A 14,921-nucleotide genomic window follows, 5' to 3' on the forward strand; every position below is an offset into this window, starting at 1 on the left:
TTCTATTAAAAAGTTCAATCAATTTTCTATACAAACCGCTTAATAAAGTAATATTTTATTTAGTTTTTTTAATGTACGAAAAACTAATATAAAAAATCGTGATTTCAATTTTCACCATTCTTTAGAACTCGACAAATAATCACTATATAAAATAATATTGTATGTTCACATTCCTATCCACTAAGAGTATAATTGACCTCAATATGAACAAAATTCAGAACCTCACTTTTTATTCCTGTCCGCTTGGCGTGAAATGCCCCAGGTATGATTTATAGATATTCTTAAATGTGATTTAAATTTAAATTTAATTTAGAACGGGATTCGCGTTTCTTTTAATGGAGCATATGTATGGCTGTATAGTGATATGACTATGAATCAATCTGATTTTATTCAGTCCGTTTTTACACCTTGATGATATCAGAGGCATTGACTGTATTATAGAAGTGTAAAACGTGCAAGAGTTTTAAATAGTTATGCAAACCATAATGCAACTTTTTATAAAGTGAATAATTCGTTATGTGTTGAAAATATTACGTATTTTTTATTTGATATTTACTTTTGTTTTAAGTGGTAAGTACCGTTTTGGAATCATAATATAATTTTGTTTATTGGTAAGCAATTTCACAAACGAAACCATTGTGAACTTCAGAATAAAATCCTAAGCACCCACTTTTCTTAGAATGCCAAATTCAAAATAGATACACGATAATATTTTATTGTTTTTTTTTTAATATATTTTCAATGTCCTCAAAATTTAAATACTTTCAAACGAAGTTGAAAATATTTTTGTGTAGTAACCTATATTTGTTTACCAAATATTGGCGTAGATATTTTATGTGCGGTTTAGCCGCGGTGGTATTATCCTACCTATAATATATATCCTACTTAAAAATCTACTAATAAATTACTTTTACTCTGTGTCATTAATTAAGGCAATGACTGAGCTCAGATCAACTTTATCCAAAGTAAACGGACTTTATAGGGAGTGTTATTTTATAATTTTGAGTTTATAATATTTTAATGGTTGCAGGCAAAAACGAATTAGAAATTAATTATCACTTGCTTAAACGGTAAAGGAAAACTGCATATCTGAGAAATCTTCAAAAAAAAGTTTTCAAAGGTTATTAAAGTCTTCCAATACGCACTTAGCCAGCGCGGTGTACTATGGCCCAATCCTCCTCATTCTGAAAGGAGTCACGTGCCCAGTAGTGAGACAGTAATGGGTTGATGATGAGGCACTACCGCATGGTGTAAATACCTCACATCTTCACAAATAATAACAATTTACTATCTGTCTGTACGCAATAACAATTCAAAATATCACGTGAAGAGTGTATGTAACTAAATGTTGTTATAAATCTTATCTTAACTTTGATTCATTATTAAATGTTTGCTTGCCGAAAAGTGCCTTGACTATACGAGTAGTTGAAAAATATAATACTTAAATATTGTTGTAAGATAACTTTTTATCACACTTATAGTGGTGAGTTTTGTGATAAAATCAGTTTTATAAAATAGAAATATAAAGAACACACAAGAGAAGTCACACTTCCATTGCATGATTAAGAATTATCAATTACGATTTTGTACAATAAGTGCTACTTATAGACAATAATCGCCTTAACATAATTATAACATACAAAGTTCTATAATGAAACTTTAATTATATACTTCCAGCTTTATACAATACCTATGTCTCTGGGACAGTGCTTTTCAACCTTGTTCATGTTAAAAATATTTACCCATTCTTAAACTCCGATCTTCGCTGGAATCTTATTATGTCATAATTATTTAACATTTTAATTAATTATTAATTAGTTATTGTTTAGTTAAGTGCCTACAAATGTCCTTAAATTAATATTTTCATTACGTGGACAGATGCCCCATGAGGGCGGTGAAATTTCCATTATATGGGTATCAAATGAATCTTCACTAAAAAGCTTGTTTTTAAAGCTCCTTTTAACAAGCCTTTAACAAATTAATTCCGTTTTTCACTTAGACTTTGTGATTTCTTTCGACCCCCTTATACAGGCTTCGAGCTCAACTAGTGGATCGCGACTCTTATAGGGGACTCCTAAGTGGCCCATACGTTGTCAAACATTGCTCTAAACTATTTTGACCTTGGTCTGCTACGCGGAATAAATTATGATTGATGATGACATCATCTTTGTGTTGATGATTAGAAAAATAATAGCGGTATATATAACAATTGCATTTTTTTTATAAATTTTAATTAAATGCCAGCCTAGTAAGATGTGGTGACACAATAGATAGTTAAATACTATTAATTGGTTTTTCTTTTTACACATAAGCGACATGTGCTATTGAGTATCATATTTTATTTACGATATAAGTCATAATCATCAACCCATTACTGTCCCACTGCTGGGCACGGGTCTCCTCTCAGAATGAAAAGGATTAAGCCATAGTCCATCGCGCTGGCCAAGTGCGTATTGGTAGACTTCACATACCTTTAAAAAGATTTCTCAGGTACGCAGGTTTCCTTACGATGTTTTCCTTCATCGTTTAGGCAAGTGATAATTAATATCTAATACGCACATAACTTTGTAAATCAGAGGCGTGAGCCTCGGATCCCTCCGACTCCGGTTGCGTTCCTTTGGAGATCCCGGAGCCCTTTACGCAGCGCAGAGGACGGCCACTGGGGGGATTTTAGTGCGGTAAAAATCCCACATAACCCGGCGTCGCTCCCACGTTGTGGGGTACCTTTTGAAGGTTTCCCCCTCGATAACAAAAAACCAGGCTATCACTGCTTATATCTTATATCACACAATATCAGTTATAAATATATAATAATCGATCAATCACAATTATATTATCATAATCGGCCTTGAAATTTGATTACTATCTACCCATCCATTGTTGGGTATCCATCCATATTTAAGTTAATGTGTATAATATAAATCTGTAAACACTTCAATGATAATACTCTCAAGATTGTATTGTTTTATATATTTGAAGAATACACAAAGAAATCGTTTGTATGTGTTGTAGTAGGACCAATTGAAGTTGATATATTCGATACACTCGCGATAAGCTAGGCAATCAGTTTATTCTGGCAATAATCACAGGGAGATAATACCAGTTTCAATCTCTTGTTTACTAAGTCAAGGTGCCGGAAGATTTTAGTTCTTGCCGACAATAGCAGTGGGACAATAATGGGTTGATGATGATGATCAGGCGTTACTTTGCGAAAATCTATGCTATTCCGTTAGGATTACTACTTCGCAACAATCTGCTACCAATATGTATGACACCACCATAAAGTAATTTAACTGTACAGTATTGTTTATGATAGTGTGTCATTTAGATTTCACCCTTATCCGAAAAATATTCGAATCTTTTAAAATCAGTTACGGTTTTTGATATATTTTTATTTCGGATGTTTTGGGTTACGGTTACTGACTTCTATAAGAACCCTAATCAATACAGTCGAATAAAAAAGGTATTTTTTACAGAAAATGTTCAACCTAAGTCTACTCTGCCTTCTACTGTATGCGTCAAATATATGTGATGGTTATAAAATATTGGTGCTGTACCCAATGCCTGGAAAGAGTCACTCCATCCTTGGAGATGGAGTAGTGAGACATTTAATCGAAGCTGGCAATGAGGTATGTTCGTTCAATTCAATACTGACTCAAAAGTAACAATTCGGTCAAATGAATTTATCGATTCAAAACTGTATGATTTCTATCAGTGACTTTAAAAATCATGGTAAATGTTAGAAAATGTTGTAAATAATAATTGAAAATATTTTTAATTTTTACAAAGAAAATAAACCTTAAAAACTATTAAAACATGGGATAGTTTGACTATTAACAACGGGCGCAAGAGTTTCCTGGTTCGTAAAAGTTATACTAATAACTAAAGAAATATGTAGTAAATGTTTATTTTTAAACTTTACTTCACATAGGTACTCAATGTTTATTTTGATTTATATTTTTTAATATATTTTACCTTTTCAGGTAACTTACATCACTCCATTTCCGAACAGTCTGAAAAAAATCCACTACTCAGAGAAATTGATATAAGCTCCTTGCAAGACACATCACCAGGTGAGTATTGAGTTTAACACTTACCTAGTTTTTTCTACCTTATGGTAATGTTATAGTAATACTAGCAGAACCCGCGGCTTCGCCCGCGTAAAAAAATATGATATGACATACAAATAACTGTAATCGTAAATAATTAATAATATATAATAATAAATAATTAATAATTATAGTAATTTAACAATTATAACGATAAAGTAGCATTAATATTTAATTAATAAAAGCTTATTTTTTCGTCACTGTGAACCTAAATTGGTCAAGCTTTCTTCAGAAACATACACTAAAACTCTAATTAGTGGACTGTAATGAAATGTTCTTTAAAATATAAGTTTCATGTAGGATACAGTAATTATTATTTACACTATTCCATAGGAACCGTCCATGTTATATGGGGCCTTACATACATTGGTTCTTTCCAGGGTCTCTGGCTGGGCGGTTAAAGCTCCCATTCTTGCCGCCCGCAACTCCAGAAGTCCTCCTTTAGTCTCGTACGACAGGCAGGGGATACTGTAGCCCTGTTCTAGCCAAACATTTTAATACAAGGTCTATGTATCTACCACATCACCTTCATTAATCCACGCATAACCACAACCATACCCCACGGCAGTACAAAATGTTGGCACGCAGTGTGTCCAAAGTAGTTGCGATGTACCTAATCAGTATACCCAAATGTAGGGCAATTTGAATAAACGTACGCATTATCATATATGTAATTTGCACCCGAACACGTTATCGTGTATTTGTCTAAATAGACGTTATCTGAAATTTCACGTTTCTAACTTCGAACCTAAAAGATTCTCGTATACATACATATAACACTTATTTCACCTCCTTGGTAGAATTTCAAAAACATTCCTATGTAGGTACATATGCATCCTTAAAAAAATCCTGAAAACTGATATCCAACACCAGCGGTCGGCAACCCACGGGTGGTGTGTGGCCCGCGACTTTCCCTTGTGGCTCGCGGGTCTGCGCGTTACTAATAATTGGTCAAGTGCAAGTCAAACCCGAACCTGGAGGGTACCGTACAACCAAAATGTATTTTTTTTTTAATTTCTAGTATTTAACATTGCAGCAGCCATTAAAGTACACACATTGTGAAAATTTGAACTGTCTACCTCTAACGGTTCAAAAGTTAGTTGGAAAAATATCGAATAGCAGTTTGTTGTATGGGGACCCCTTTTTGTTTTCAACTTTTTTTATTTTTAGTATTGCACCGTTATGCAAGAATTTCAAATGTCTATCTATTACGGTTTCAGAGATAGAGCCCTGTGTCACACGGACAGACGGACAGACAGCGAATTCTTAGCAATAGGGTTCCGTTTTTATCCTTTAGGTACGGAACCCTAAAAAACCGCTGTTCTGCAATTCAGCACGCGCAATACATTTCCATGTTAAATATACAGGGTGAATTTTTAAAACGGGCCTTCAGGGCCAAATCCGAAACTATAAGGATAAGCGAAAAATGCTGAAAGGAGTTACGAGGCCGATTTTGATAAAAACTAAAACTGCATCATTACTTTTTTAAAATTACTTTTGCCCTGGCCGGGAATCGAACGAGTTCATTTTGAAAAAAAATACACCCTCTATATTATTCCACTATCTGATAGTGTTGCTTATAAGGATCAAAATCTGGGAAGTAATGATAAATGACAAACTAAAGGAAAAGCCTCAATTTTAAGAAAATACATATTTTTTTATATTAATTTGGCAGTTAAGTTCCCGCCATTCATCAATTGAAACATTTCGCGTATTAACAATTTTTTTGGCTCAATGTTTCAAATCATTCGAAATGAACGTTTTGTTCTTCAAGAATTTATATTTTTATGTCCGACTTAGTTAAGGTTACTTTTAGGACCATTGTAATAGATTTAACTTGCTATGGGCGGAGTTTCGTTTAATACAGATGTAAAATTGACAATTTGCGAGAATGTCTTTTTCGAGTCAAATCCGAGTGATAACTAAACAAAGAGATATAGAAAATCACATTTACTGTTGAAACGTAGTTATTAACAACAAACAATAACAATTTACTATTTAATCACTTATCTATTTTTTTTTTAAAAAATAAATCGTAAAAACGGCGGTAATTACTTGCCAAACTATTACTTTCTCATACTAAGCCGTATGTCACAGTTATAACATCGAATAATTAGTTGATTAACCAACAAATTCTTCAATGGTATGACTTACGTATGTTTCTAAAGAATTATACATCATTTGTTATGTATAATCCTTAAGGATTAGTATGGCAATGTATGGAAAAATATGTATTTTCTTCAAAATTTTCCTTTTCCTTTAATTTGTCACATAACACTACTTCCCAGAATATGATCCTTATAAGCGACACTATCAGATGGTGGAATAATATAGAGGGTGTAATTTTTTTCAAAATGAACTCGTTCGATTCCCGGCTAAGGAAAAATATATTTTAAAAAAGTAATGATGCAGTTTTAGTTTTTATCAAAATCGGTCTCGTAACTCCTTACAGCATTTTTCGCTAATCCTTATAGTTTCGGATTTAGCCCTGAAAGCCCGTTTGAAAAATTCACCCTGTATATGTTACGACGGCCCGTGGAATTTCGCCCTACACTAAACTTCTCTGCACTCTGTTCTTTTTGCAGACACGCCAAAGGAAGTAACTTCAATAATGGTTTTTAAAGACACTTTCTTTACTTATAGTACCCTAATGGGGTTGATTGTTGAGCTGCTAAAATAAAGGCATAATGCATACACTCTTTTATAGCTGCCTTAACGGTTGATCTAAAAAAAACAGTGACTCAGATGCTTTGTTGAGTCCAATGATAATTTTTCATAGTGGTTGCTTCCAAATTAACGGATTAAAAAATAAAGTTCCAATCCCTATTTAACGTCCTTAAGGGTTAATTTTTGAAACGGTGAAATAGGTGTCCTATTATTTTCAATCAGAAAGCCAAATAACAATTTTCATAGACTTTGCTTAAATAGCTGCGGACTTCTTAACAAACTTTCAACCCCTATTTTACTCTCTTAAGGGTAGATTTTCCATAAACAGTGTTAAAGAAACTCTATTATTTCGAACCAGAAAGCTAAATGCTAGTTTTACAATCCTTGTTTCCAAATTAACGGATTTTAACTGTTTTTAAATTAACTGATTTTAACGGATTGAAAAACGATAAAATAGGTGTTCTATTATTTTAAATCAGTAAGCTGAATACCAATTTTCATTTTTTTTTTTTATATTTGTACCTGACGATAAAGCAGACGTGTTATCTGATGAAAAGTAGTTATCACCTATGGACATTTACAACACCAGAGGAGTCGCCAATGCATCGCCGGCTTTGAAGGAGAGCTCTTTTTGCACCTTTTTTGAAGAGCCCCATGTCATAGCGCTCCGGGAATACCTCGGGAGGAAGCTCATTCATCATCAGCATCATAGACTTTGTTTCAAAATCTGCGGACTTCCCAACAACTTTTAACCCCTTTTTTACTCTCTTAAGGGTAGATTTTCCATAAATGGTGTTAAAACAGTTCTATTATTTCCAACAGGAAAGTAAAATGCAAATTTTTATAGTCCTTGCTTCCAAATTAACGGAGTTTGAAATAAAATTCCAACCCCCATTTACCGAACTTCAGGGATGATTTTCCAAAAACAATGAAATAGGTGATTAATTATTTTCTATCGAAAACCCAAATACCGATTTTCGTACAGTTTTCATTAAAACTGGGAAACTTTCATACAAACTTGCAACCCTTATTTAACCTATATAAGGGTTGATCTTCCAAAAACGGTAGAATAAAAGTACCACTATATCTAATCAGTAAAGCAATGACTAACTTTCGTAGTGCTGGCTTTCAAATTGGCAAATTTTAAAATAAGCTGCCAACCCCTATTTTACCAACTTAAGGGTTGATTTTCCAAAAACAATAAAATAGGTGATTAATTATTTTCTATCGAAAACCCAAATACCGATTTTCGTAGTTTTCATTAAAACTGGGGAACTTTCATACAAACTTACAACCCTTATTTAACCCATATAAGGGTTGATTTTCCAAAAACGGTAGAATAAAAGTACCACTATATTTAATCAGTAAAGCTATGATTAACTTTCGTAGTGCTGGCTTTCAAATTGGCAAATTTTAAAATAAGTTGCCAACTCCTATTTTACCAACTTAAGGGTTGATTTTCCAAAAACAATGAAATAAGTGTTTAATTATTTTCTACCAAAAAGCTAAATACCGATTTTTATAGAAATTACATCAAAACTGGGAGAGTTCCAAACAAACTTACAACCCTTATTTTACCCACATAGGGGTTGATTTTCCAAAAACGGTAGAACTAAATTTCTTTTATATCTAACCAGTAAAGCAATGGATAACTTTTATAGTGCTGGCTTTCAAAATGGCAAAATTTAAAATAAGCTGTCAACCCCTATTTAACCACCTTTAGGGTTAATTTTGGAAAAACCCTTAGATTAAATTTTTATTAATTTAAATCAGAAAGCTAAATACCAATTTTTATCCAGTTTGCTTTAAAACTGGCGGAGTTTCATACTAACTTTCAACCCCCATTTCACTCCTTTAACGGTGGAATATCAAAAAAATCCGTTCTTAGTGCGCATCTAAATTATAAAATGAAGCTATATTTCAAATTTCATGATAGTGGCTTCAGTAGTTTAGTCAAAACCTTGATTAATACGTTTTGAACGTGAGTATCTTTTCGCTTTTATATATATAGATGGGTAATATTTAAGGAATAAAAGGAAGATTTTTTGTCAATTTCTAGTATCTTGACGTCGGCCACAGGTGCGTTGCTGAAGGTAACCCCTGAAGGCAAACTTGGAACGTCTCCGAAAAAAAACGAGTATGTCAGTTACCAAGCCCTTGAAAGCAGAACACAGCAGCGCCTCACCTGCTATTATTTTAGGCAGAAATATTCGTGGCGGTGGTACCGCCGGTTCTTCCACCTTCTTATCTAGCGACTTATTAGCAACGCTGTTCGGTTATAAAACATAATTGTAGAGTAATGTTTTTGACCTATTTTGAATATAAAAATGATTTTTTCATATGTTGAAGTCATTATTGAGATGCTGATTGTCTTATTTCTTTCATTGCAGTGGATGTGTTTAATATCGAAAAGATAATGAAGAAAGAAATTGATATGCAAGATATGTCTACTTTAATGAGACTAGTATTTGATATGCAAACAAATGCCGTAGCTCACGATGCAGTCACAAAATTACTTAATGATCCCAAAGAGCAATTTGACGTTGTTATAATTGAATGGATGTTTACTGAAATCAATAGTGGGTATGTTAAATGAAATAAAACCTATTATTTTATTATAGATGTAGAAATTATCAGTTAAAATTGAAATAACGTACTACTGGATCCGAATGTGATCAGAACTAAGAAGATTCTGTTAGAAACAGTAGAAAGAAAAAATAAGATGTCTTTTTTCAAATTTTGGTGGTGCCAAGCATTGAGTAAATATACAAAAATATTTCAAATTAAAGTTATAGATAAGCAAAATAAATATGACAAATCATAAATTTAACAAACCTATTCAGGGTATCACTTTCCTCTATTAACAAACTTTGATTATTATATTTCAGCTTAGCCGCTGTCTTCAATTGTCCCTACATCTGGGTATCTGCATTAGACCCTCACTGGATGGTACTGCGGTTAATAGATGAGGTAACTAATCCTGCCTACATTGCCGACGCAACATCTTCTAGTGTAGTGCCATTCTCATTTACGCAACGAGTTACTCAATTAATGAATCTTGTGATGGGACTCAGTTTTCAGAAATTGTAAGTATAAAAAGAAACACAATTATGTACTGTGGTATAAGGTACAAATCCTTGGTATAAGTTTTGAATTGAATTCTTGATCAATCAAATCGAGAGCATGGCAGCTCGATTACTCATATAGTTACATGCAGCGCCTCTGGTGTTCGTTTAGGATTTAATATTTGTGATGTACGGAGATAAAGTTAATTGATCAAGCCCACGATTGAAACCTTGTATTAATAGGCACTGTAGTATTATATCCTCCTAATTGTGGCTGATCATTGTAAAGATTATAAATGTCGTTCGCGATTTTGTTATTATGCTTTTTTTTTTTTCAATTACTTTATTCTTACCTAATGCTTACTCGACAAATTAATCTTTATCGAGTTTTTTATCATACATATCGAGTTATATATGATAGTGTTTTTAAGGTTTTTATAGTAAGCTAGCAGCAAAACCCGACGTTGCTCGGGTTAAAATACATTGCATGTTTAATGGTATAAAAACTCAAAAAAATCACCAATAAATAAATAAAAAAAACCGTTCATGAAGTTTAATAATAAAATGAAGTTCATAAAGCTCAGAAATAAAATTTAAATTATTAAATTCGCGCATAAAGCATGCACGGAAATTTTGTAAACGTTCTAGACCAAATTTGTATTTTTTTCTAATTAATTAAATCATATTTGCGCATATTGCGGTACTAAGGAGCCTCTGCTTTACATCGAAAGAGCTGCATGTGGCTCGCGAGTCGCTGGTTGCCGACCTCTGTTCTAGACATAGTTCATGAAGCTTTTAAAATATTCGAGATCAATTGTGACAATAGCACATATTTTGGAACTTTCTAGATCATATCGAATCGATTTTATCAGTTGCAGATATTCTAGAATTTTCTAGATCATTCTACAAGCTATTTAAAACATTCTAATTTGATTACAACCATCGCACACATTTTTGAACTTTCTAGATCATTCCAGAATTTTTTAGTATTTTCTCGATCATATCGAATCGATTTTATCAGTTGCAGAGATTCTAGAATTTTCTAGATCATTCTACAAGCTATTTAAAACATTCTAATTTGATTACAACCATCGCACACATTTTTGAACTTTCTAGATCATTCCAGAATTTTTTAGTATTTTCTCGATCATTTCGGATTAATTTTAGCAGTTGCACTCATTTTGAAACATTCTAAATCATTCTAGAATTTTTTAGAAGCTTGTTCTTCCTTGGCGAATTAAGCGACGCGTCTTCTTCCTTGGTCCATCCATGATGATGGCGGGTCATGATTCGCTAACTCGTTGCCGATGTTCTTTGCCGTGAATTGATGATGTCCTCTTGCACGATGTCCTTGATATGTTTCTTGATTGATATTTACGATGTTCTTGTCTTAATTTTCATCTTCGTCTTCTTGTCGTGGTGACATTTCTCTCTTCATTTTCTTTATGTCGATATTTAAATATTTTCTCTTTTTCTTCATTTTCGGTTGTTATTAGTCTTCAGTTTGTTGTTTTTTTCCGTATCCTGTATTTTCTTCTGTAATAATTTTTTCTATACATCTTCTTTATTTCTTCATATTTATTTCTTAATTATTATCAAATCTTCATTTTCAATTTCCATTTCTTCTGTTAATTATTTATTTTTCATTTTTAACGCCTCCCGGTGCGCGTGCAACGTGGCAGCGATACACGCGCACCGGCCAGGCAGGGTCGCCATGTGGTGAATGAACCAGGTTCTTGTATATTGAAAGGCGTCTTCATAGGTTGAAGTCTTTATTGTAACTAACTTAATGTTAATCTATTCCTATCTTATATAAGGATGCCTTAGCTCCACACTACAAGATCAGTACTAAAATTTTCAGAACTTTCTAGATCATTCTAGAAGTTCTCTAAAACTTTCTAGATAGATTACATCAATTGCACACATTTTGGAACTTTCTTGATCATTCCAGAAATTTTCATAATTTTCCAGAAGATCATATGAGTTAGAGAAGGACAGATATATAATTTGACATTTTCACCCCCCCACAACCACCCACTTTCACCCACCCCGACCAAACTCCCTTATGCACATCAGGAGACCAAGGGGTATCTACCATCCCAACAGGAAGTTGATCTGAGTTGCGAATGATAGAGAAAACTGTGAATTTACGTACTAACATTCGCATATAATATAATATATTAGATTAGATTTATTTTTAAGTAAAATCAACACAGTATAGTGATACGGGGTATTGCAAGGAATCCCAATAGGTCCTTAACCTTTGTTTCTTAATGATAAAAATGTATACAGTAACAAAATACAGTTTGTTTTTATTTAACTGTAATATTAATAACGTTTCAATTGCAGATATACAGCTGGCATAGAGAGGGACGCTTATGAAAGGCTATTTGTGCCATTTATTCAAAAGAGGGGACACAAAGTACCAGATTTCGAGGATATACGGTACAATTCATCTTTGATGCTGGGTAACTCGCACGTTTCTATGGGACATCCGATTCGCCTACCACAAAACTATAAGGCAGTCGGAGGATACCACATTGATTCTAAAGTTAAAACGTTGCCAGAGGTTTGTGTTCTTATCATTTTGCATTTCTTTTTTAATTTGTGATTTTTTTTTATTATTTTCACTTTATGTTATGGCTATGTGTCCCAAGTTCCTGTGACAATACTATGCACATACTTTTCTATATGTTAAATAAATAATTCTTATATCACTTTGACATTTTGATGTGTATATTATCAATTAGTATATGGGTCTATATTGTATAGCATGTAATTGAATATTTAACACACCTATTTCAGGACTTAAAGAAACTGTTAGATAATGCCAAAAACGGACTCATATACTTTAGTATGGGATCAAATCTACGAAGCAAACATTTGCCAATGGAAATTAAAACTGGTTTATTGAACATTTTCGGGAAATTGAAGCAGACAGTACTGTGGAAGTTTGAAGAAGACCTGCCCAATAGACCAAACAATGTGCATATTTTGCAATGGGCACCTCAGCAGAGCATTCTTGGTTAGTATAAAAGTAATCCCGGAATTATGGTTTGAAGCAATTAAGGTTTAAAATCTATACCTTCTATAAAACGTAAAATATTTGTATAGATATGTGTTTGTGAAAAAAATGTACATTACAATTTTGAAACATTATTAAATAAAATAACAACAAAATAAATATGTAATTCAATTCTGTCAATAATCTGTAAGTACATTTTGATGACTTCACTCTTTCTGAAATATACATTCCACTTACCGTCATACTTAGTAATATCAAATATTTAACTGTAAATTCATTCATACTTAATAAAGTATGAATTAAATATACTTAAATATTTAACCTAACTTAACTAACTTTCAGCTCATCCAAACTGCGTCCTCTTCATCACACACGGAGGTCTTTTGTCGACAACAGAGACAACTCACTTTGGGAAACCCATCATCGGAATTCCTGTATTTGGTGATCAATTCAATAATGTGGACAGGGCAGTGAACAGAGGCTTCGCTAAGAGAGTTGACCTATCTTTTACCATGGCTGATGACTTGGAAAAAGCTATTAATGATATCCTCACTGATTCAAGGTTAGTAGATTTTGGGAGAACTATTTTAGAGATAAGTAAGGTGCATATTTAATCAAATAATAATGTAATAGGAAAATTCGTGATGAAAAGGGCACCCCTGAGAGTTATCCGTTAAGTTTTAATTTGGTAATTGTAGCAGACTTAAACGTTCTTATTTCCAGTGATATTCCAAGCCACGAAGTGGGAAAGTAATGGTTTAATTACAATTGTGATAACATCAAATGAATGAGATATTGATACTTTTTAATTCCAGCATAACTAGATCGTCCGATCAGTGTTGCAAGAAATTCTGACGTGTCCTGGACAAATAAACAACGTTTATTTCGTATAAATGTATATTTCATTTTGCAGTTATACCGCGAAGGTGAAGTTGCTCTCCTTGATCTACCACGACCGCCCAGTTGCACCAGGGAAGGAGCTGGCGCATTGGGTAGAGCACGTGGTCCGGACTGGTGGCGCTCCTCATTTACGCTCCCCGGCCTTGATGGTACCCTGGTATCAGAAATGGTACCTGGATCTCGCAGCTCTCATCATTGCTGTATTATTCGCACTAAAGTTGATAATCAAGAAATTATATCGTAGTTTCATCTCAAGGAATCAAACTAAGAAAAAAGCGCTGTGATTTCTTAAGTTAAGGTTTTATGGTCTTTAGGGTGGTTGTTAAAAATTGATTTTTTTGAGACGCCCTATAAATTCTTATTTTTGACGAAAAAATGACGGGAGATTTTTTTTTGGTTTAAGGTCATTTTAAATTGTTAAATGTTATCTACTGAAAAGTCAACATTTTTTTGTGTTACTTAGGTATAATTGGGAATAACTTGATAAATAAGAACTTTTCAAGAAAATTATAAGAGATATTTTTTTTAAGAAATTAAGCTCCTAATAAAGTCCTTCGTCCTTCGTCCTTAAACAAATCGGAATATTGTAGGAAAAATTTAATAAACAAATTTTTATCAAAAAATTACCTTAAGTCGGTTGGCGGCACGTGTTCTTTTTGTTTGTTGTTGTCCAAAAAAAAATCTCTTTGCATTTTTCGTCAAAAGGAAGGATTTTTAGGGAGTCCCAGAAAATTTAATTTTTAACAACCACCCTAATGGTCTTAGGTCTTAAAATTTGTAATTAATGTGTATATTGTGGTGTGATGGTTGTTTTTAAAAAAATATGTTTCTAAAGGTTTTATTAATTTTTTCACACCCTTTAACCTTACGTTTAAAGTGCGTTACCAGTCTACATGTCTAACAGTTGTAAGTACATGTGATGTACGACATGTTATTGAATGTAACATGAAATCTTATTGCATTTAGCAAACAGCTTAGACACCTCGGACCACTAAGTATTATATTAGGCTAACATATAGACTATTATAGAGCAAGAAGAAGAGCTCTTAGACATGAATACTTCGTAGATGAATAGATGCACATTGCATACTTTAACATTATGGTCAAGTTAAAACAAATACGTTACGTTAAAATAAAACTACTTTTTGTGTTTGA

The 14,921-nt window shown here is 33.0% G+C and overlaps 1 pseudogene; it reads left to right on the forward strand.

Annotated features, from left to right (window-relative positions):
- Positions 1-405: 405 nt before the first annotated feature.
- The window catches only part of LOC140745622 (uncharacterized), a 28,447-nt pseudogene continuing 13,931 nt past the window's right edge, over positions 406-14,921 (forward strand).

This window comes from Epargyreus clarus, unplaced genomic scaffold (assembly GCF_041222505.1).
Source record: "Epargyreus clarus isolate Ecla_fem2 unplaced genomic scaffold, WU_Ecla_fem_2.2 ptg000010l, whole genome shotgun sequence".
Lineage (NCBI taxonomy): Eukaryota > Metazoa > Arthropoda > Insecta > Lepidoptera > Hesperiidae > Epargyreus > Epargyreus clarus.